The 21,437-nt window shown below is 42.4% G+C and overlaps 1 protein-coding gene across 1 annotated transcript in view; it reads right to left on the reverse strand.

Annotated features, from left to right (window-relative positions):
• The window catches only part of LOC126425178 (luciferin sulfotransferase-like), a 207,069-nt gene extending 198,830 nt beyond the window's left edge, over positions 1–8,239 (reverse strand). Inside the window, exon 1 of the mRNA XM_050088132.1 lies at positions 8,116–8,239. The gene's annotated coding sequence lies outside the window, so the exon portion shown is untranslated. The remainder of the gene's footprint in view (positions 1–8,115) is intronic.
• Between the last annotated feature and the right edge of the window lie 13,198 nt (positions 8,240–21,437).

The raw sequence follows: 21,437 nt of genomic DNA on the forward strand, positions 1-21,437 counted from the left end.
AAGGATTCCTCGTCAAGATTTACATTTTCACCCATACAAAACACAGATTGTGCAATCTCTCAAACCAAGTGACTATCAGAAAAGATTACAATTTTGTGAGGAAATGGCCAGAAGACTTGAAGAAAATGACGACCAAGTAAATCACCTGTGGATGAGCGATGAGGCGCATTTCCACCTCTCTGGTTTCGTTAATAAAAAGAAACTTCAGATACTGGTCGGAGGAAAACCCTGGCGCACTTCATGCTCGAAAAGTGACCGTTTGGTGCGCAGTGTCGGCAAGAGGAATCATAGGCCCATTTTTCTTCGAGGATATCAACGGAAGTGCTGTGACTGTTAACTCTGTGCGTTATGTTGCAAAGATCCAGAACTTTCTTACACCAGAACTCGCCCGTTTTCCAGTGAATGAACACACAATGTTCCAACAAGATGGGGCAACAAGCCACACTGCAAGAGTTGCCATGAATGCTGTGGATGCTTTGTTTCCAGGCGGCGTCATTTCCCGAAACGGGGATATCCCTTGGCCCCCTCGCTCTCCAGATTTGACAACCTGCAACATTTTTATATGGGGTTACTTAAAAACAAGAGTTTTTCAGAACGATCCATCCAGAACTATCCCAGCCCTAAAACAACGAATTCGGGACGAAATTGAACGAATACCAGTCAATGTGCTGCAAAATGTCATGGGAAACTTCCAGGCCCGGCTGTAAAAGTGCATAGATTCTAATGGAGGACATTTGACAGGTGTTATATGAAATAAAATATTTTTTTCACTTATTGTACAGGAAATGACTACCTTTGTACTTTATATTTATAACCATTAAATTAAAAAAAATTTTCTTAAAGAATTAGTTACTTATTTAAGCCTTCCCGTTTGACTGGCTAACCCTGTACAACGTAAAAATGTTTTCGAAAGTGAGTGTAACGTCTCACACATCCTTAAAAGGCTTCAGAAAAATGTCTGACTGTCTACTACTACACTGCCTGACAATTGCTAAGCAACAGAGACACAGTACATACGTAACAGAGGGGGAGTGGTATATTTATAGCGAAAAATTGTACAGGTTGCATCAGTGGGAAAGAAGGATAACATATATACGACATTTGTGATTGCCACAGGTCTAACTCCTTCCACTGGCCTCTGTAATAAAAAAACTGAGTGGAAGGATCAACCACCGAACTTGAACGGATGTCATTGCGACGTCCGCAACGACCAAACACATCGATCAAAAAAAAAAAAAAAAAAAAAAAAAGGCGGAAAGTTTAATTTTTTATTTTCAGACAATTATCAAAGTTCAGGCGCTCACACATAATCAACTTCGTTCTCCAAAATTCCAGGACATGTTCAGATTTGCTTGGACATATGCAGGATTTGACGGTCTACACATGGAAACGTTTGAAAACGTAAAAAACATACGTTTTAACAGAACACAGGGAAAAGTGTGCGACTGTGAAACTGTTGGATTCATTTGTTGCAGTTTATGTGACAAACTCTTATGTTTTCGTCACTTTTTTGGGAGTAACTATCACATCTGCAAGAAAACCTAAATCGGGTAACGTAGAAGAATCTTTTTACCCGTTCGCCAAGTGTACAAGTTAGGTGGGTCGACAACATATTCCTGTCATGTGATGCACATGCCGTCACCAGTGTCGTATAGAATATATCAGACGTGTTTTCCTGTGGAGGAATCGGTTGACCTATGACCTTGCGATCAAATGTTTTCGGTTCCCATTGGAGAGACACGTCCTTTCGTCTACTAATAGCGGTGGGGTCGCAAAACAGACACTAAACTTATTACAGTGAACAGAGACGTCAATGAACGAATGGACAGATCATAACTTTGCGAAAATAAAGAAAAACTTTTCGCTCGAGGGAAGACTTGAACCAAAGACCTCTCGTTCCGCAGCTGCTCACGCTTACTACGGGACAACGGCGCTCCTGAGTTCAGTCAATCCTTGATGTTGCCTATCTTGCGCATGGATTACTCAGTTTGTATATTTTTCTTATCTTTTCATAGTTCCACACAACTTCTTCCTGTTTTCTCGATTGATCTGTGTTCAGTTTTTCAAGGCCTATCCACTGTGGCAACTTATAACTAAATCTAAGGGGAGTGCGATGGGGAGGTTCCCTTGTCAGCCGCGTTCTTCAGGGGCAATGAAGCTCCTCCTGCAGCGTTTTCGAGGGAAGCGTTTGATCAGCCACAACACAGCCCGTAACTGGCTCGTCCTGAGTTTCATCCCTGCTCACATGAACCTCTGCCTATGAAGACAACATTCTGGCGCAGACAACGAGCAGTAGATCAGAGTAGAGAATTGGCAGTAAGCACAGGCGGCTGCCTTCTGTGACGCGGCAGTCTGAAAGTTGATACAACGCTACGACAAATGACTAAGTCGGAGCGGCTACTATGTAGAGAAGTAGCTGTAAGGTGCAGTTAACTACTGAAAATAAAACACTTTCTATTTTTCACAGTGGTTTCCATTTCGCGACCAATTGGAACTTACTTTCCGAATAACCCTCGTTATTCTTGACAAAAGCTATGTGCAGGCCGAGCCAATAACGGCAAGCGTCTCACACAAAAAGGTTAAATAATAACATTTCAGTTTTTAGAGCTTCACAATTTTTTTGTCATATCGGAATCATTCGTTTTGATAGTTCCAAAAGACTAGTGTATTGAAAATACCGATATTTTCCTGCCAATACATCGTCAGCATTGATTTCACCTAAGTAATTTATCGAAAAATTGATATTTCGATTCTTAAGGGTGGTAGGATGTCAAACGGACCGACTTTGAGCAGGACATTTTAATTTCCACTATCTATACTTTTAGAAATAAATTCATAACACTTTGCCTGCATGGCCAGGAAGGATTCAGGATTCACAATCATAGCTGTCGAAGTTTAAAAGCACAACAGATTAATTTTTTTTATATGTGAAATTTCGTTTTTTTTTCACTTACTATTGGCTGCATTTGTTGTTATAGGTACCCTTTTCTTCATAAGAGAGTTTCTTCCATGAATTTTGCGCAGTATGTATATCATACTTACAAGTGTATGAAACTCTAGAATTTATTTAATTTATGAACAAATGAATTATACAGGGCGTTTCAAAAAGAAAGAGCAGATTTCAAACATTTATTTCTCAAAAACTACAAATGATAGAAACACAATTCCAACGGTCCTTCACTCAATATGAGTACCAAATGTTACACAACAAATATCAAAACTGTACCTCAATATGAGCACCATTTGTTACACGACAAATATCAAACCGGTATCTCATTTCTTGCCACACACGACGCAACTGGTCTTTAGTTACCGAATTCACGGCCGCAACAATTCGATGTCGTACCTCTTGAAGAGTAGCGGGCATAGGTGGGACATAAACACAGTCCTTTATGTACCCCCACAAATAAAAATCGCAGGGAGTAAGGTCTGGTGACCTGGGAGGCCACAGACGATGACATTGATCTTGTGCTCCTGCTCTTCCAATCCACCGTCCTGGAATGGTGTTATTTAGGTACCGTCGTACAGGTTCAGAGAAGTGTGGTGGGGCGCCATCTTGCATGAAGATGAAGTGATTTGAATCTTCCTGAAGTTGAGGAAATAGCCAGTTTTCTAACATGTCCAGGTAAATGGTTACTGTGATAGTTTTCTCCATGAAAAAGAAAGGTCCATAAACTTTGTTTACCGAAATTGCACAAAAGACGTTAACCTTTGGTGAGTCTCTTTCATGTTGAATAACGTCCCTCGGAGTTTCACTCGCCCAAATTCGTACGTTATGCCGATTAACTTTACCAGAAATGTGAAACGTTGATTCATCTGAAAAAATTAATCGTTCGGCAAAATTGTCCTCTTCCATGTCCTGTAGAATTGCAGTTGAAAATTCGAACCTTTTGTTGTGGTCGTCAGGACGCAATGCTTGCAATAACTGCAGTTTGTACGGCTTCATGTGCAGACGCTTACTCAGAACGCGCCATACCGTTGTTTTAGACATGTTTAGTTCGTGACTTGCCCGTGTCGTGGATTTTCTAGGGCTCCTTTCGTAAGCTGCACGGACACGCTCGACATTTTCATCCGATGTGCGTGGACGACCCGTGCTTTTTCGCTTGCAGATGCAACCATCTTCTACGAATCTGTGATGCCACTCATAAATTTGCTTATGACGAGGCGGCTGTTTGTTGAATTGACGGCGGAATGCACGTTGCACACCAACAATGGACTCTAACTTTGCAAATTGCAGCACACAAAATGATCGTTCCTGTGGTGTCGTCGCCATTTTCCTACAAACAAACGCCAGCGCCACTGCGGATTTGCATGGAACTTCTGCGCGGACCATTGAAAAACTTTGAACCTTTCTCTGACAAGAAACGTTTGAATTGTGTTGCTATCATTTGTAGTTTTTGAGAAATAAATGTTTGAAATCTGCTCTTTCTTTTTGAAACGCCCTGTATTTTAAACTTCGTGGTTAGAAAAATTCAAATTTTATAGTTAACTACCTAAATTTTTAGCACAGTTTTTGATAGATTTGGAACATTCTAGAATTTTGCATTAAGCAGTTTGTGTTTAATAAGCATACCAAGTTTGATAGTAATAGGATATTTATTTCGGATCTTACATGCCCCTAAGCACAGAAATTTGTGTTTTGCGGGTAATGGTCGTTAAAGTTTTTGCTTGTATTTGGCATTCGTTAGAACTGCGCAGCATCATAAGCGGGTTCTTTTTCATTTTCTCCATCAGTTTTCTTCCTTTTCACATTCCTACGGTGCACTCTTCTTGATTTTATCACTTCCAAAAATGATTTTGTGGTGTCACCGCCAGACACCACACTTGCTAGGTTGTAGCCTTTAAATCGGCTGCGGTCCATTAGTATACGTCGGACCCGCGTGTCGCCACTGTCAGTGATAGCAGACCGAACGCCACCACACGGCAGGTCTAGAGAGGCGTCCTGGCACTCGCCCCAGTTGTACAGCCGACTTTGCTAGGAAAGGTTCACTGAGAATTACGCTCTCATTTGCCGAGACGATAGTTAGCATAGCCTTCAGCTAAGTCAATTGCTACGACCTAGCAAGGCGCCATTTATCCTTTGCTATGTATCTAATGAAGCATGTACACTAACAAGACCAATGTTCACCAATTGTGGATTAAAGTTAAGTATTTCAGCAGCTACGTACTTTTCTTTATAGCATTCATTACGTATCCTGTTTCAGACCTCACGCCAGCCTGCGTGAGTTTAAGCGCGTGCCTTTCGGTTACCCGTCACTGTGAATTGGCTGTCTTGCCAGTCCACAACACGCTTTCTGTCTATCGCATACGAAGCTTTGATGCAGTTCACTCCGGGCTTAATTCCAATTTCCTCTGAAACATATTCCTGCTTTGCACGCCATCATTGAAACTTGAAACTGCGTCATAAACACCAATAGCAAATGCAGTTCCCCGCACAAAAATTGTTTTTGCAATCTTTCCCACTTGGGTTTTGGGCACAGTCATGAAGACATATCTTCAGAGAAAGTTTCGATATCAATAGTCCTTTGGAAAGACATTTTCACTCTACAGCGGAGTGTGCGCTGATATGAAACTTCCTAGCAGATTAAAACTGTGTGCCGGACCGAGACTCGAACTCGGGACCTTTGCCTTTTGCGGCAAGTGCTCTATCACTTCTTTTTAAATCTCATTTTGTTCAAAATGGTTCAAATGGCTCTGAGCACTATGGGACTTAACATCTGAGGTCATCAGTCCCGTAGACTTAGAAGTACTTAAACCTAACTAACCTAAGGACATCACACACATCCATGCCCGAGGCAGGATTCGAACCTGCGACCGTAGCAGTCGCGCGGTTCCGGACTGCAGCGCCTAGAACCGCGTGGCCACCACGGTCGGCTCATTTTGTTCGTTTTAGTCCGTAGCATCTGCTCGGGGCAGACGTCACAAGACAACCGTTTCAGTTCGTCGTTGATCCATTAACTCAGTTTTTTGGTTACAGAGGGCAGCTAACCCTCTGACCGAACACGCTGAGCTACCGTGCCGGCTCCAACTGAGCTACCCGATCACGACTCACGACCCGTCCTCACAGAATTCTGCCAGTACCTCGTCTGCCAAACTTCACAGAAGCTCTCCTGCGAACCTTGCAGAACTAGCACTCCTGGAAGAAGTTTTAATCTGCCAGGAAGTTTCATATCAGTGGACACACAGCTGCAGAGTTAAAATCTCATTCTGGAAACATCCCCCGGCTGTGGCTAAGCCATGTCTCCGCAATATCCTTTCTTCCAGGAGTGCTAGTTCTGTGAGGACGCGTAGTTCTTGGGTAGCTCAGTTGGTAAAGCACTTGCCCGCGAAAACCAAAGATCCCGAGTTCCTAGCAGATTAAAACTGTGTGCCGGACCGAGACTCGAACTCGGGACCTTTGCCAGGAAGTTTAAATAGTCCTTTGTTTGACGTATGACAGTCTCTGGCGCAAATACAAACATTGGAATTCTCCAGAGCGAAATACACTTACGTATGACATAATAATGGTGTGCAAAGGTGTGTGGCGGTGCTTCTAGGTACACTTAAGACCAAATGACGTGCCGTATAATCTCTCGAATACATATGTTTTATACGTCAAACTATTCAGGAAGACTTACAGACTTTTGGAACACGTACTATGTTCGAGTATAATGACTTTTCTGGAGACTAGAAATCTACTCTGTAGCAATCAGCATGGGTTTGGAAAAAGACGATCGTGTGAAACCCAGGTCCCGCTATTCGTCCACGAGACTCAGAGGGCCATAGACACGGGTTCCCAGGTAGATGCCGTGTTTCTTGACTTCCGCAAGGCGTTCGATACAGTTAGCCACAGTCGTTTAATGAACAAAGTAAGAGCATATGGACTATCAGACCAATTGTGTGATTGGATTGAAGAGTTCCTAGATAACAGAACGCAGCATGTAATTTTCAATGGAGAGAAGTCTTCCGAAGTAAGAGTGATTTCAGGTGTGCCGCAGGGGAGTGTCGTAGGACCATTGCTATTCAAAATATACATAAATGACCTTGTGGATGACATCGGAAGTTCACTGAGGCTTTTTGCGGATGATGCTGTGGTATATCGAAAGGGTGTAACAATGGAAAATTGTACTGAAATGCAGCAGGAGCTGCAGCGAATTGATGCATGGTGCAGGGAATGGCAATTGAATCTTAATGTAGACAAGTGTAATGTGCTGCGAATACAGAGAAAGAAAGATCCCTTATCATTTAGCTACAATATAGCAGGTCAGCAACTGGAAGCAGTTAATTCCATAAATTATCTGGGAGTACGCATTAGGAGTGATTTAAAATGGAATGATCATATAAAGTTGATCGTCGGTAAAGCAGATGTCAGACTGAGATTCATTGGAAGAATCCTAAGGAAATGCAATCCGAAAACAAAGGAAGTAGGTTACAGTACACTTGTTCGCCCACTGCTTGAATACTGCTCAGCAGTGTGGGATCCGTACCAGATAGGGTTGATAGAAGAGATAGAGAAGATCCATCGGAGAGCAGCGCGCTTCGTTACAGGATCATTTAGTAATCACGAAAGCGTTACGGAGATGATAGATAAACTCCAGTGGAAGACTCTGGAGGAGAGACGGTCAGTAGCTCGGTACGAGCTTTTGTTGAAGTTTCGAGAACATACCTTCACCGAAGAGTCAAGCAGTATATTGCTCCCTCCTACGTATATCTCGCGAAGAGACCATGAGGATAAAATCAGAGAGGTTAGAGCCCACACAAAGGCGACAATCCTCCTTTTCACGAACAATACGAGATTGGAATAGAAGGGAGAACCGATACAGGTACTCAAGGTACCCTCCGCCACACACCGTCAGGTGGCTTACGGAGTATGGATGTAGATGTAGATGTGCGCTATAAAATAGGCATATTTTTGAAAAATCGAATTTTTTAAAACTTTGAAGCCCCCCCTCCCCCCATCCTTTAAGTTAATTTCCCGTGTGTGATACCAGGACGTGTCGCCGGTGCTATTCGGGTGCTGCACCCTACCGGTTGGTGTCTCCAATCCAGTCAGTCGTGCATTCTGAGTAAGCGTTTGGCCTCAGTGTATAGGAGGTGCACCGTCACTTCCCCCCGTGTGCAGGAACCGGTGCTTACCGTCAACTGGCAGCTGTGGCGTCGACGTCTGCGTCGTATCTACGACGGCGTCCCGCGATGCAATGTCGCATCCGAGTTACCTCCGGCTCTGCAGCGCAGACGCGAACAGGCGCTTCTACAGAGGTCGGTCGTCTTCTAGAGGACACACACACACACACACACACACACACACACACACACACACACACACACACGGCATCTCGTGGTGCTAAACAGCGCGCCCAAACACCCACAGCGACTAGCGCAAATATTTGCCGAGATGCAGCCAGCGCGAATGTCACAAACAACTACACGTGTGCCTGTGCTGACTCCGTCTGAAGGTAATAATGATTCAATGCGCCTCAGGACGACGTCGATATTAACAAAAACAATATACAGGTTGATTCAAAAAGAAAGACCACAGATGTTTACGTTTACATCTACAGGGTGTTACAAAAAGGTACGGCCAAACTTTCAGGAAACATTCCTCACACACAAAGAAAGAAAATATGTTATGTGGACATGTGTCCGGAAACGCTTACTTTCCATGTTAGAGCTCATTTTATTACTTCTCTTCAAATCACATTAATCATGGAATGGAAACACACAGCAAGAGAACGTACCAGCATGACTTCAAACACTTTGTTACAGGAAATGTTCAAAATGTCCTCTGTTAGCGAGGATACATGCATCCACCCTCCGTCGCATGGAATCCCTGATGCGCTGATGCATCCCTGGAGAATGGCGTATTGTATCGCAGCCGTCCACAATACGAGCACGAAGAGTCTCTACATTTGGTACCGGGGTTGCGTAGACAAGAGCTTTCAAATGCCCCCATAAATGAAAGTCAAGAGGGCTGAGGTCAGGAGAGCGTGGAGGCCATGGAATTGGCCCGCCTCTACCAATCCATCGGTCACCGAATCTGTCGTTGAGAAGCGTACGAACACTTCGACTGAAATGTGCAGGAGCTCCATCGCGCATGAGCCACGTGTAGTGTCGTACTTGTAAAGGCACATGTTCTAGCAGCACGGGTAGAGTATCCGGTATGGAATCATGATAACGTGCTCCATTGAGCGTAGGTGGAAGAACAAACTAAAATGAGCTCTAACATGGAAATTAAGCGTTTCCGGACACATGTCCACATAACATCATTTTTATTTTTGTGTGAGGAATGCTTCCTGGATGATTGATCGTACATTTTTGTAAGATCCTGTATATGTACATAGGTACTGTGCAAGCCACCGTAACGTGCAAGGCGGTACCTGTACCACTACTTGTCATTTGTCCTGTTCTACTCGTCAATAGAGCGACGGAGAAACGACTGTCTGTACGCCTTCGAATGAGACCTAATTTCTCGTATCTTATCTTCGCTGTCCTTGCGCGCAATATATGTTCGCGACTATAGAATCGGTCGGCAGTCAACATCAAATGCCAGTTCTCTAACTTTTCTCAACAGCGTTCCATGAAAAGAACCTCACCTTCCCTCCATGGATTCCCATCTGAGTTCCCGAAGCATCTTCGTAACACTTCCGTTTTGTTCGAATCTACCTGCAACAAATCTAGCAGCCCTCCTCTGACATGCTTCGATGTCTTCCCTCAATCCGACCTGATACGAATCCCAAACACTCGAGCAGTACTTAACAATAGGTCGCACCAGCGCCCTATATGCGATCACATGTACAGGTAAACCACTCTCTCCTAAAATTCTCCAAATGAACGGAAGTTGACCATTAGCCTTGCCTACCACAGTTATCAAAACCTCGTTCCGCCTCATACCGCTTTGTAACGTTACGCCTAGACATTTAAACGACTTGACTGTGTCAAGATGGACAATAGGAATACTACACTACTGGCCATTAAAACTACTACACCAAGAAGAAATGCAGATGATAAACGGGTATTCATTGGACAATATATTATACTAGAACTGACATGTGATTACATTATCACGCAATTTGGGTGCATAGATCCTGAGAAATCAGCACCCAGGACAACCACCTCTGGCCGTAATAGAGTCAAACAGAGCTTGGATGGCGTGTACAGGTACAGCTGCCCATGCAGCTTCAACACTATACCACAGTTCATCAAGACTAGTGACTGGCGTATTGTGACGAGCCAGTTGCTCGGCCACCATTGACCAAACGTTTTCAGTTGGTGAGAGATCTGGAGAATGTGCTGGCCAGGGCAGCAGTCGAATATTTTCTGTATCCAGAAAGGCCCGCAGAGGACCTGCAACGTGCGGTCGTGCATTATCCTGCTGAAATGTGGGGTCGCGGGGATAGAATGAAGGGTAGAGCCACTGGTCGTAACACATCTGAAGTATAACGTCCACTGTTCAAAGTGCCGTCAATGCGACCAAGAGGTGACTGAGACGTGTAACCAATGGCACCCCATACCATCACGCCGGGTGACACGCCAGTGTGGCGATGACGAATACACGCTTCCTATGTGCGTTCACCGCGATGTCGCCAAACACCGATGTGACCATCATGATGCTGTAAACAGAACCTGGATTCATCCGAAGAAATGATGTTTTGCCATTCGTGCACCCAGGTTCGTCATTGAGTACACCATCGCAGGCGCTCCTGTCTGTGATACAGCGTCAAGGGTAACCGCAGCCACGGTGTCCGAGCTGATAGTCCATGCTGCTGCAAACGTCGTCGAACTGTTCGTGCAGATGGTTGTTGCCTTCAAACGTCCCCATCTGTTGACTCATGGATCTAGACGTGGCTGCACGATGCGTTACAGCCATGAGGATAAGATGCCTGTCATCTCGACTGCTAGTGATACGAGACCGTTGGGATCCAGCACGGCGTTCCGTATTACCCTCCTGAACCCACCGATTCCATATTCTGCTAACAGTCATTGGAGCTCGACCAACGCGAGCAGCAATGTCGTGATACGATAAACCGCAATCGCGATAGGCTACAATCCGACCTTTATCAAAGTCGGAAACGTCATGGTACGCATTTCTCCTCCTTACACGAGGCAGCACAACGACGTTTCACTAGGCAACTCCGGTCAGCTGCTGTTTGTCTATGAGAAATCGGTTGGAAACTCTCCTCGTGTCAGCATGTTGTAGGTATCGCCACCGTCGCCAACCTTGTGTGAATGCTCTGAAAAGCTAATCATCTGCATATCACAGCATCTTCCTCCTGTCGGTGAAATTTCGCCTTTGTAGTATGTCATCTTCGTGATGTAGCAATTTTATTGGCCAGTAGTTTATATCGGAACATTACAGGTTTGTTCTTCCTACTCACCAGCTTAACTTACATTTTCTCCACATTTAGGGCTAGCTGCAAACAAACTGTGAAAGACACAAACACATTGCTCACGTCACTGGATAGAGGAGGGTTCAGAGTTTTTTGTTCGCACAGACACTATACCATACACCCATCATGAGCACCATGCATTGGTCGAGAAGCGTCGAAATGGTAGTCCATTTCAGTCGATACACGAATCAGCAGTCGGCCAGAGTGGCCATGCGGTTCTAGACGCTACAATCTGGAGCCGGGCGACCGCTACGGTCGCAGGTTCGAATCCTGCCTCGGGCATGGATGTGTGTGATGTCTTTAGGTTAGTTAGATTTAATTAGTTCTAATTTCTAGGCGAATGATGACAGAAGTTAAGTCGCATAGTGCTCAGAGCCATTTGAATCATTTGAACGAATCAGCAGGTCCCTGTTTATTGACTCGTCATCTTCAACAAATCGATTTCTCAGGTTCTGAAGGGCATCCCCACAGAATAAAACCGCAAGTTGTGAGGTCTGGTGACCTGCGAGGCCAAAAGCAGTGAACGAGATCGTATTGTCCACCTCTTCCGTCCAACGTTGTGGGATGGTGTCATCAAGATAACACCGCAGCTAAAGGTGACACTCAGTCGGGGCGCCATAATGCATAAACATGAAATCAACGGGATCTCGGTGAAGCTGAGGAAACAACCTATTTTGCAGCATGTCCAGGCATGATGTTCCTGTCACAGGTTCCTCCGCAAAAAGGAAAAGTCCGTCAACTTTGTGAACAGAAACGGTAAAAAACACATTCAGTTTCGGTGAAACGTTTTCATGTTCGTCGCGCAGGCAAGGAACTTCAGCTTCCTCCATCAACGCTGGGGCGTTTTGTGCAACGACGCCTGCATACTTACAAGTTGCAGTTACTGCAGCAACTGCGTCCTGGCGTTCGTAACAGAAGGTACGAATTTTGCACTTCAGTTCTCCAGTACACGGCAGAGGACACATTTTCCGAACTACTCGTCTTTTTCAACGAATCAACGTCTTGTCTGCTATATAGACGACGGAATGCACGTTGCACTTGAACAATGGATTGACTAGCCGCTAATGTCAACACATAAAATTATTTATCTTGTGGTGTAGAAGCCGTGTTGCTACAAAATATAGCGCAGCTACTATGGCGTGACTTTTTTTTTTTTTTGAATGATGGAAAATATTCTGGTAATTGAATGAAATGTTTTGTTAAAAATTCTCTTTTATGTTTGTTAAAAGCCACGGCTAAATTTTCTCAGGGCGCTATCGCCAGAAATAGCATACGTATTCCAACGTGAAGACATCCGTCTTACTTACGATGGATTACAAAAAACATTTCTTTAATATTACGCGAAAAACCAGTTAAACACAATACTTAATTATTTTTTCTGTGTGGCTTGATGCTCCAGGATAGCTGCCTGTGTACAATGGCAGCGTACACATTTATAGATTTTACTCTAAATAAAACTGTAAGTATGGCCGAAAATGAATTGGAATATATTACAAGACGCCGTTTTGAATTTATTGAGATTATTTTTTAAATACTTTTAGCATTAAATGACTATTAAAATAGCATTTCTATTATTAATGGCGTCGCTACAACAATGAGCCTATACCAAATGGCCAGTGCAACATTTAATTATTACGTAACTAAATCATGGGCAGGAATGGTATTTGCTACTGACACAAACAAAATTTTGAATGATTATTTTTATATATATTACTACTGATAATTATATTAGTTACAGACCATGAACAATAAGCGTCCGTCAACTAGAACATCAGAACCAAGAAGACAGTGAAACAAAATGCGTTCATCCCTTTGATACCAAATGACAAAGATACTACACATTACAATTCTGATAGCGCATATAGCGCTTCCATTGATGTGTATTGATAATTTAATTTATACTCTTTTTTTTTTCTCCGGAAGCTATGCTATACTACCTCAAAACTTTGAATTTTTCTCTGTCCTGTGACGTGGGAAATGTGTTTCAAATGGCTCTAAGCACTATGGGACTTAACATCTGAGGGCATCAGCCCCTAGACTTAGAACTACTTAAACCTAACTATCCTAAGGACATCACACACATCCATGCCCGAGGCAGGATTCGAAACTGCGACCGTAGCAGCAATGTGTTTCTTTCACTGTTTGTCTGTAATAAACATTCAGTCTGGAACCGCGAGACCGCTACGGTCGCAGGTTCGAGTCCTGCCTCGGGAATGGATGTGTGTGATGTCCTTAGGTTAGTTACGTTTAAGTAGTTCTAAGTTCTAGGGGACTGATGACCTCAGATGTTAAGTCCCATAGTGCTCAGAGCCATTTGAACCATTTGTAATAAACAAATGAAATCTGATGTTTCTTTTTGAAGCACCCTGGACAGAAGGTCGACATGGGAAATTAATACACTTATTACAAAGCAGCAAACTCATTTATTATAAGATGCTGGAGTTCGAAGATAATCGCCGAATAATGGACGAGAGCGACTGTGAGTACAGAGTGGCTCAGCCGAACTGCTCACTTCAAATATTCTGGGAACTGTTTAAGACATCGACAATTTTTTCCGTCTAGATGAACTGTGAGAAACTATTCAATAAACGACGTATAGTAACTTCTCATAGCTTTGTTCATTACAGGAAGTGCTCCAAAAACATACGCAGTAAGGGATATAGTACTGTACACATTAACATATGATATCCTCTCCTTTTTATGTTTCCCTAACTCAGTCAGCAGAATGTCCGCAGCTCATGATCTAGTGGCTAGCGTTGCTGCCTCTGGATCACGTGGTCCCGAGTTCGATTCCCGGCTGGGTTGGGGAATGTCTTTGCCCGGGGACTGGGTGTTTGTGTCGTCCTCAGCTTTTCATTATCATCATCATCATAGTCATCATTCTTGACAGTGGCTAGATTGGACTGTCTAGAAAAAATTGACTGTGTAATAATTGGGGATTTGTACAGCCGCTGATGACCGCAAACATCAGTAAAAGTGGGACCCGTATAAGATCGCCTTGCTCTCCATCTGCTTGTCTGTCCAAATATTCAAAACGTTTTTTCTCAGGATCGACTAGACGCATCAAGTTGAAACTTGTGTCACATATTAAGGCTGACGTTTTCTTGGAGGTGTAAAACGCTGAAACTTGTAAGTCAGTGCATTCAAAGGACTGGGCTATTTATGTCACACATTTTAAAACTCGCAAACGCAGTCATAATAAAGGTAACTTTTCGTTGACCAAGAATAATGAAATTTGGCAAGAAGCTAGGCTTCAATCGACAAGGTTTCAATCTATAGCCAAAAATCCGAAAATAGTGAATTTGTGATTATATCACACGAAAAAAAAGTTTCGTCACTTGATAACTGCCTGTCTGTCTGCCTCTTCGTCCTTCTGTTAAGACCCCTTTCTCTCAGGAACGGGAAGACGTATCCATTTGAAATGTTCATTGCGAAAAACATGGCTTACCCATTTCAGGCGGTTTCTTTTAATGAACTTTATGATTTCAAGATACTTGTGTAAATTGTAACGTTCAAAACTGTGTATAATAATTCCTTAAAGCACTCTGCCCAGCAATGTAACACTCCCTTCTCTAATGTTACTAGTTTTTCATTTTTTTCCTCTACGTCGTGTTGTTTTTGGTTGAAACTGCTTTGTAACGCTCCTCACGCTTCTGTAAAATATCGTGCTTTCATTAGCGTTATTAAGTGATTCAATTTCCTGCAACACCCTTTAAAAAGTTTCCGATTTCGCTTATTTGCACGCCATTTTTCTTTATAGTCATCCACTTTTGCATTCTTACTCTTCTGCCCTGCACCCCTTTTTTATGCTTCATTCATTGGTCTTGCTGTCTCCTCACACATCTCATTATACAATTTATCCCTTCTGGTTTGTTGTTCCATACCGATCACTTCTTCTGCAGCAGCATGTATTTCATTTCTGATTTTCTCCATATCTCATATACACTGAACCGCCAAAGAAACTGATACAGGTACGCGTATTCAGACACAGAGATATGTAAACAGGCAGAATACGGAGCTGCGGTCGGCAGCGCCTATATAAGACAACAAGTGTCTGGCGCAGTTGTTAGATCGCTTGCTGCTGCTACAATGGCAGGTTATCAAGATTTCAGTGAGTTTGAACGTGGTGTTATAGTCGGCATACGTGTTGTGTTGGTATCTGAGAAAAGCACTGACAAAAAACATTAGCGCGACCGCTGTAAGCGTCAGCAATCGATGTATTTTACTATGACGGTTGCCGGTAACAAATGAGGGAAACCTCATTCAATTTTTTTGGCAATTAATAGAAAGTCTTTGTCTTTAGTTCCCGTGGCGAGAAGACGTTTTTCTTGTGAATCAGTGTGTTATCTGAATAATAATCCCATGAAAATATTAAGTCATAAAGTGCGTTTTTGTGCAAAGTTTTCCTTTCTTCTGCGCATCATCTCAATGTCAGGTCAACAAGCGGCCTGCATCGGAAGAAGAAGCCCGATCAAGAAATAATGTTATACACACGGTCAAGAGATAAATACTTATGGCGGAAGAAGACGAATATAATCAAGTGTACCAGACGTAAGTTCACGACACCACTGGCTCACAAATTTACGGGATTTGTGGGTTAAACGTAAAAAAACAATTTGTTCGCTGCAAAAACTCATAAGAATCAAATATGCCAATAGTACATTCAATTTGTTTAATTATATTTGCACAGTGCGATGGGGGACAGCATCTCCGAGGTAGCGATGAGGTGGGGATTTTTCCGTACGACCATTTCACGAGTGTACAGTGAATATCAGGAATTCGGTAAGACATCAAATCTCCGACATCGCTGAGGACGGAAAAAGATCCTGAAAGAATGGGAGAAACAACGATTAAAGAGAATGACAGGATGCATCCCTTCCTCGAATTACTGCTATATCAATGTTGGGCATTCAACAAGTGTCAGCGTGCGAAACTTTCAAAGAAACATCATCGATATGGACTTTCGGAGCCGAAGGCCAACTCATGAACCCTTGATGACTGCACGACACAAAGCTTTACGCCTCGCCAGCGCCCGTCAACGCCGACATTAGATAGGTGGAAACATGTTACCTTGGTGGATGAGTCTCGTTTCAATTTGTATCGAGCGGATGGACGTATACGGGTATGTAGACAACCTCATGAATCCATGGACCTTGCAGATCAGCACGGGACTATTCAAGCTGGTGGAGGCCCTGTAATGTTGTGGAACGCGTGCAGTTCGAGTGACGTGGGACCCCTAATACGTCTAGATACGACTCTGACAGGTGACGCGTACGTAAGCATCCTATCTGGTCACCTGCATCCACTCATGTCCATTGTGCATTCCGACGGACTTGGGCAATTCCAGCAGGACAATGCGACACCCTACACATCCAGAATTGCTACAGGGTTGCTCCAGGAACACTCTTCTGAGTTTAAACAGCCAACAAACTCCCCAGATATGAACATTATTGAGCATATCTGGGATGCCTTGCAACATGCTGTTCAGAAGAGATCTTCACCCCCTCGTACTCTTACGGATTTATGGACAGCCCTGCTGGATTCATTGTATCAATTCCCTCCAGCACTACTTCAGACATTAGTCGAGTCCATGCCACGTCGTATTGCAGCATTAGCGTGCTTGCGGACGCCCTATACGGTATTAGACAGGTGTGCCAGTTTTTTTGACTCTTCAGTGTATGTGTGAGCATATTTCTGCAGGACTGCTTTCAATTAGTACATAGGTTTCCAGCTATCCTTGGGTTCTTAAGTTCTGAGGTATTATACCCATTTTATCTGTCTCCTTTGACTTTATATTCATTTGAAATTCTCCTTCCAATTTTTGCTGTGAGGAGGAAAGCGTCAATGTTCATATTAGCACCTCTGAAACTACGGTAATCTAGTACATCAGAGCCATGTCGGTGTCTATTAATGTATTATCAGTTTGGTTCCTAATCATTTAATGTGTGTGGAACCACTGCCATGACAAGTGGTGCTGCAAAATTTATCTGACGGAATCCATTGTTATTACTTTCTTTATGGAGACACATGGAAGGTACCCTGTTCAGTCCATCTTATATCTTGCCATGTTTCCACTATTTGCAATAAAAACAAAAACTCAGGGAAATGATTACGACCAAGAATGTGGAATAATCAGTTTTGCTGTGGATGGTGAATGATTTCAATCCAAGTGTTATAATTATAATGGTATTACATCCACGATATATATATATATATATATATATATATATATATATATATATATATATATATATATATATAACGTGTGGAATATGAACGTGTGGAAAATTATGTAACTCAATAATATTCATTCAATTATGTAATTATGTAATTATTAAAAAGATGATAATTATGTAAAACAGAGACAACATTTGCCTCACATTCTTTGTTAATCTATGTCATTCTTTTCTTTTCTTTTGTACCCTTTTGTTCTGTTCTTCTGATGTACATCGCCGACGCAAGACATGAATCCATTTGAGGTCTGTTGAATGTAAAATTATTGTACATTTATGTTCATTTGCTGGTAAAAACAAATAGAGCCAAATGCGTTAAAACTATTTATGATTAATTATTGAAAAATCAATTCCTATTTTAATTATAATTTTGTATTAATTGTTTTATCATAGCTGCAAGAAGCGCAGCATTGTTAGTTGCGATTATATAGCAACTTCGTCTGTACTTCTAGTTGAAAATAGCATGGGTTTGTGTTAAACTAATTTGCAAAACAATTTAATAGTTTTTTTATTGGTGGCATCAATTTAAATGATTAATTATTTATTGAGCGAAGGAAAATCTTAATTAAAAAAGGAATCCTCTATCTTTTGTTGGCCGCCATCTTAACTTTTATCACAGCGGCAAATTTAAATTACTTGAAACTGCAAACAATATTCGATGTGTAAGAAATAAATGTGCACCGGTGGTACTGAACTCTATTTATAAAAAAAATTAATCGAATCAGACTGCATTTTATAAGAACAGGGCCGATGGTATTTATTGTTGAACAAGATTTCATTGCTGATGTATGAGGCCAAAATTAAACTACGGACGAATCACAGAGAAAAATATTTTTGGTAGCATACGTCAGTGTTGTGTGCGGTGGTATTCTGTGGTTCCTTTTCATGATCAATTTGCTAAGAATAATTACATCCACCGAAGACAAAAATTATAAAAGCTCTGATGTACGATCTGTAATTTTAGTGATATGAACACAACTTACAGTCAACATTATTACACTACGTCAGGTGGAATTCTTGTGCAATTTGAACAAAATAGTTATCCGGGAGAAGTTGCAGTATGAATAAATCATTATACATGTGTATAATATAGTCAGTATCATTTACAAAATCAAATCAATGCAACTGCTAAAAAAAAAAAACAAAAAAAAACAGAGTGAATTCAAACCGCAGAATATCATAGAGTATCGTTTCATCCATATTCAATGCATTTGTCCATGTTGATGATACGCAAAAACCACCACAATGGCTACTTGATGTTATTATAATTACTCTTAAGTATTAGCAACATGGTCCTGCAAATACGAAAGAGACAAGAGACGGAACCGCATTTAATTGTTTATTCCATTTTCGTCATTCACTTTAAAGTCTCAAACAGTGACGGACAGTGACAAGTGGATAGAAAATATCAGCTCCTGCAACGAAAGAGCACTCCTTCCAGTACGTAACATCGGCGTCCAGCAAAGCCGTCTATAATAGGCAATGCTGGAGGTAACGAGTGACGTTGCTAGGAAACAGTCTGAGGCGTAATACGAAAGAGTTAATTCGGTGCTTGCGAATATCTTCGTGCTTGCCGTGGAAAGAGTTCGTATCTTGTGCGGTAAGCATCAACTGCCTTTCCTTTTATTGCAGGCTAACTGTCTCATCACCTTTTCTCGCTTTGCGATCGGGAATTTGAAAAGAGGCGCAAGACGCTCAATGGTCAGTGATACACGGTGTGGTTGAGGAATACGCAGTTCCATTTTGCATATCGGTAGTGCAGTACGGGCGTGTGGGATTTGTTGAGACAGCAGTATCATTGGCACAAGTACATTTTAAGTGTACATTAAGGAAAGGCTTAACTTAGGTTAGACGATGGAGATGGACACCTTTCTCGCCTCAGTGGTAACGGTTTTAATATGTCTAAACGAACATGCTTTGTTATCTCTTACATTTCATATTTTATCATAACAGTGAAAAATATTGATTATACCGAAAATCTGCCGGCAGAGATACTCTGTGATGAAGTTTACCATTCGTTTCTTGTCGCACATGTTTGTAATACATATCCTCTCATACGGCTGTAGTTACATTAGGAAGTGGCAGTTTATATTTGATTACTGCGAGTGGAGCTAATTAAGGGAAGCATCTGACTCGCCTTCTAGAAATGCATATATGTTGCGTCTCCGTCTGGCGCGTCTGACAATCAAGAATTTTGTGTTCAGTTTTTAGCATATTTCCCTTTACCATGTAGATAATAAATTACATTCTTCAGTTGTTAATAAGGGGTCTCCTTAATTGATAGTATCACGATTTTATATTTCGGTCGAACTGAATTACTATAAACATTCATTTCAGATCAATCATTAAAGATAAAAGTTCCACAGATACAATGGTGTAGTGTCCTTGGCGTACAGTAACGATTCTGCTGATCTAAATAGTACCTCAGAGTATATTATGGAGAGAGTATTAGTATTTCGGACAATGTTGTAAAGGAAATTTGGTTTTTTATTCTCATAGCTTGAATATTTAATGAAGAAAAAAGTAAAGTAAGAAACAAATCGTTTCGTCCAAGAGAACTGTCACAGCAGATGCCACTATGTTTGTAGAACGTCTTGCTTCGCTCCATCAATTTGAAATCATAAAAAGTGGTTCTGACGCCGATGAGCTGAGGAACGCAAACAGCATTAAAAAGAAGTTTGTAGGATTCTAGACAAGCTGAAATTTCGTACAATCGATTTTGGTGTTTTAGGAAATGTTACAAAACGTAGAATGAAAATACATCCTTCATTGGTGCATAGCAAAGTCGCCGAAATTCAGCTAAATAACTACACTAGTGGCCATTAAAATTGCTACGCCAAGAAGCAATGCAGACGATAGCGGGTATTCATTGAACAAATATATTATACTAGAACTGACATGTGACTACATTTCCACGCAATTTGGGTGCATAGATCCTGAGAAATCAGTACCCAGAACAACCACCTCTGGCTGTAATAACGGCCTTGATACGCCTGGGCATTGAGTCAAACAGAGCTTGAATGGCGTGTACAGGTACAGCTGCCCATGCAACTTCAACACGATACGACAATTCATCAAGAGTAGTAACTGGCGCATTGTGACGAGCCAGTTGCTCGGCCACCATTGACCAGACGTTTTTAATTGATGAGAGATCTGGAGAATGTGCTGGACAGGGCAGCAGTCGAACATTTTCTGTATTCAGAAAGGCCCGTACAGGACCTGCAACTTGCGGTCGTGCATTATCCTGCTGAAATTCAGGGTTTCGCAGGGATCGAATGAAGGGTAGGGCCACGGGTCGTAACACATCTGAAATGTAACGTCTACTGTGCAAAGTGCCGTCAATGCGAACAAGGGTGACCGAGATGTGTAACCAATGGCACCCCATACCGTCACGCCGGGTGATACGCCAGTATGGCGACGACGAATACACGCTTCCAATGTGCGTTCACCATGATGTCGCCAAACACGTACTCGACCATCGTGATGCCGTAAGCAGAACCTGGATTCATCCGAAAAAATGACGTCTTGCCATTCGTGCACCCAGGTTCGTCGTTGAGTACACCATCGTACGCGCTCCTGTCTGTGATGCAGCGTCAAGGGTAACCGCACCCATGGTCTCCGAGCTGATAGTCAATGCTGCTGCAAACGTCGTCGAACTGTTCTTGCAGATGGTTGTTGTCTTGCAAAATCTGTTAACTTGTAACGCTACCGCCCTACTCGGACGTACGTTATCTCTATAAAGCCTGTACTGCAATAAGTTCACGGGCTTCACCTTATAAACAAGGATTTTAGTACATTAGTTGACCGCGTGTTCCTAATAGAAGCAAGATCGGACTTA

This window comes from Schistocerca serialis, chromosome 10 (genome assembly GCF_023864345.2).
Source record: "Schistocerca serialis cubense isolate TAMUIC-IGC-003099 chromosome 10, iqSchSeri2.2, whole genome shotgun sequence".
Lineage (NCBI taxonomy): Eukaryota > Metazoa > Arthropoda > Insecta > Orthoptera > Acrididae > Schistocerca > Schistocerca serialis.